Consider the following 3874-nt stretch of genomic DNA (forward strand, 5'->3'; position numbering starts at 1 on the left):
CAGGCAACAGGACCCACACCCAGCGATTCCAACTACGATTCGAGTGATCCTTTCATGATCACTTTCCTAAACAAACCCCACCACCCACCAGCGACCTACAATGACGACCCCGATTCCGTCCCCACAAAACGGGGACCGAGATAATTTGTACAGACTCGTCCGGAATGACGAGAGGGATCCAAAATGGCACCACGCAGCCCTATCATCCCTGATACACTCGAGAGTTTGGCACCCGGGAGAAGATGACAACTTTGAGTCTGACTCCCAAAACGAGAACCCCTTTGCGACCCTGTTCGCAACCGAGAACTGAGGTGTCCAGGTGATGTTTTAAAAGGAACCGCTTGGGAGAAACGGTGTCCTTTCTGATGGAACCTGCAGCATGTTTGATGTTGTTTGTAAGTTTGTTAAATGTTGTATGTTAGACCGGAAACATTTTCCCCCACAGCCCCACGCCAAAACCTCAGAGAACTTGTCCGCAGAGACTTGTTAATGTCCCAGACGCCAGTTCAGAGGAACTCATCTGTCGACAGATACACAGACCCCCGTTCGTAACTGCCCTTCTGGTTCGAAGGAAGAACCAATACGGCAGCCCCACCACGATGACTACATTTCTTGCCCGTTCTTGTCGGTTGCTCAGGCAGTGGAGAAACGGCATTGGGACCCGCCCTGCCTGGGAACCCCCCTCTGGTCAACTACGCTCGGGTAGGGGAGACACGGCATTGGTAGCCGTCCTACCCGGGGACTCCATCCAAATCTTACCCATCGCGGCCCATACGCACCTCATTTCAGCAAGTTTTGTTCAAAAAACGTTTGGTTTTATTTTCCGGTAATCCTTAGGTTGCCAACCCTCTGCTATTTACGTCCTGGAACATTTGGATGGTAAACCGCACCATCTGCGAGACGGCTCGCACTGGGTCAGTATTGGGAAGTGTGCCGTGTCCGAAAATTCGGTTTTTGAAAAACAAAATGAGGGAGTCACACATAGCGACCAATTATAAAGGGAGTAATTGGCACTAACGGACAGACAGACTATCGTACGAGATATTAAACAAAGATAGTTACAGACACTATGCTTGTTTCCACAGAACTCCAGAAGCTCCAGGACCGGAGAAGAGAAGAAAGAAAAGAGAAGAGAAGAGCCACGAGGACTTCCTCCACATGGATCAGCATCTTTATGGACATTTGGTTGCGCGTGAACGCGAACCCCATGATCTCAAGCCCCCCAGCCGTTAATGTTTCACTTCCCCACAGTACCCAGCGCCCAGTCACCAGCGACACCACACCATCTTGGTGTGCCAGGTTTATAACCTGGTACTCCCTGTCCGACGTGATCGAATCCCGATTGGTATTAGCGATACTCTGCTGCATCGTACAGACGATGCGTCTGAGGAAATGGAGAAGGAGAGCCTACCGCGCTCGAACCCCGGTATATAGGATCAGATCCCCTATTTTCGGATATGACCAGACCCCCGACCCCCGCGATCTATAATAAAGTACATTCACTTGCGGTTTGTTGTAAATAAAGAAATGTTCAAGAGCAATTGTACAATCCTGAGCTTGACTGCCAAGCCAGAAAATGTGTATAAAACTGCTATGATTTTGTTTGTATGGTTTAGGAAGGTAGTGTGATGAAATGTTTGAGTGAGTGTAGTTTATTAAGGATAGTTAGAGGTTCCCAGTTTATTGTTTTGTAATGCACGTCCCTGTTTGACATCGCGCCCCTCAGAATTGTCAGTTAAAACTTTTTTTGCATAGTTATGGTCAGTGTAGAGGCCATAGAAGAGTGCTCGCCGGGTCAGGGAATGAAAGACAACGCAGTTATGTGATCCTTCACGCTTCGCGTTAGGATCACAAGGAGGGTGTGTAGCCACCTGGGTTGGCCAAGTCCCGATTTAAAATGGAGAACAGCAAAGGCTGCAGGGAAATTCAGCCAACACAGGCAGAAACCAGCAGGTGCAGGTTTACTGTGTATTAAACTCTGCAAAAGCCCAGACAGCATCGATCCAAGCAGCCATCTGCATAATAATGTAGCAGCCATCTACATAGTAATGAGCGATCCCCGGGAACAATCGCAACATTTAGGACAAACAAAGCCAAGCCAGACTCCCCGGTGCCAGCAGGAGCCAACACAAAAGAGGTTAACGGACACCTCAAGACCGCCCATCGATCAGGGAACCGCTCCAGTATTGGAGAAATCGAACCAAGCAATTGGAACAAAGTCCAATCACTTGGAACCAGGTACGGGGTCCGCCCCGAAAGGCGGGAAGCCCCTGGGGACTATAATGTTAAGCCCCCAAGTTCAAATCGTTCTTCTTGACCGGGTCACTCAGCAACGCGAACCAACCCCTGACAGTGACCGGTGCAGCTGCCGCCGCTATCCAGTAAGTCTTAAGTCAACGCTCGCTACGAGATAGGTGCTCCTAGCTACCAATCCGTACCAACTTGCCTGCACCCACCTAACCCGCACATCTTTGGACTGTGGGAGGAAACCGGAGCACCCGGAGGAAACCCACGCACACACTGGGAGGACGTGCAGACTCCGCACAGCCAGTGACCCAAGCCAGAATCGAACCTGGGACCATGGATCTGTGAAGCAATTGTGCTAACCACTGTGCAGCCATGCTGCCTGCTGGAGAGCATGCTAGCATTGGAAGCATGCAAAGCTCGGTCTACAAGGGAATCCAAACTCCTCCATTATGAACAGCAAGTTAGAATGTTGCAGCCATGATTGCAGCCGTGCTGCCCTCAAGAACAAATTAATCTACACTATATCATTCTACCGTAATCCATGTACCTATCTAATAGCTGCTTGAAGGTCCCTAATGTTTCCAACTCAACTACTTCCACAGGCAGTGCATTCCATGCCCCCACTACTCTCTGGGTAAAGAACCTACCTCTGATATCCCTCCTATATCTTCCACCTTTCACCTTAAATTTATGTCCCCTTGTAATGGTTTGTTCCACCCGGGGAAAAAGTCTCTGACTGTCTACTCTATCTATTCCCCTGATCATCTTATAAACCTCTATCAAGTCGCCCCTCATCCTTCTCCGTTCTAATGAGAAAAGGCCTAGCACCCTCAACCCTTCCTCATAAGACCTACTCTCCATTCCAGGCAACATCCTGGTAAATCTCCTTTGCACCTTTTCCAAAGCTTCCACATCCTTCCTAAAATGAGGCGACCAGAACTGTACATAGTACTCCAAATGTGGCCTTACCAAAGTTTTGTACAGCTGCATCATCACCTCACGGCTCTTAAATTCAATCCCTCTGTTAATGAACGCTAGCACACCATAGGCCTTCTTCACAGCTCTATCCACTTGAGTGGCAACTTTCAAAGATGTATGAACATAGACCCCAAGATCTCTCTGCACCTCCACATTGCCAAGAACTCTACCGTTAACCCTGTATTCCGCATTCATATTTGTCCTTCCAAAATGGACAACCTCACACTTTTCAGGGTTAAACTCCATCTGCCACTTCTCAGCCCAGCTCTGCATCCTATCTATGTCTCTTTGCAGCCGACAACAGCCCTCCTTACTATCCACAACTCCACCAATCTTCGTATCGTCTGCAAATTTACTGACCCACCCTTCAACTCCCTCATCCAAGTCATTAATGAAAATCACAAACAGCAGAGGACCCAGAACTGATCCCTGTGGTACGCCACTGGTAACTGGGATCCAGGCTGAATATTTGCCATCCACCACCACTCTCTGACTTCTATCGGTTAGCCAGTTCGTTATCCAACTGGCCAAATTTCCCACTATCCCATGCCTCCTTACTTTCTGCATAAGCCTACCATGGGGAACCTTATCAAATGCCTTACTAAAATCCATGTACACTACATCCACTGCTTTACCTTCATCCACATGC

Source organism: Scyliorhinus torazame, chromosome 14, assembly GCF_047496885.1.
Source record: "Scyliorhinus torazame isolate Kashiwa2021f chromosome 14, sScyTor2.1, whole genome shotgun sequence".
Classification (NCBI taxonomy): domain Eukaryota; kingdom Metazoa; phylum Chordata; class Chondrichthyes; order Carcharhiniformes; family Scyliorhinidae; genus Scyliorhinus; species Scyliorhinus torazame.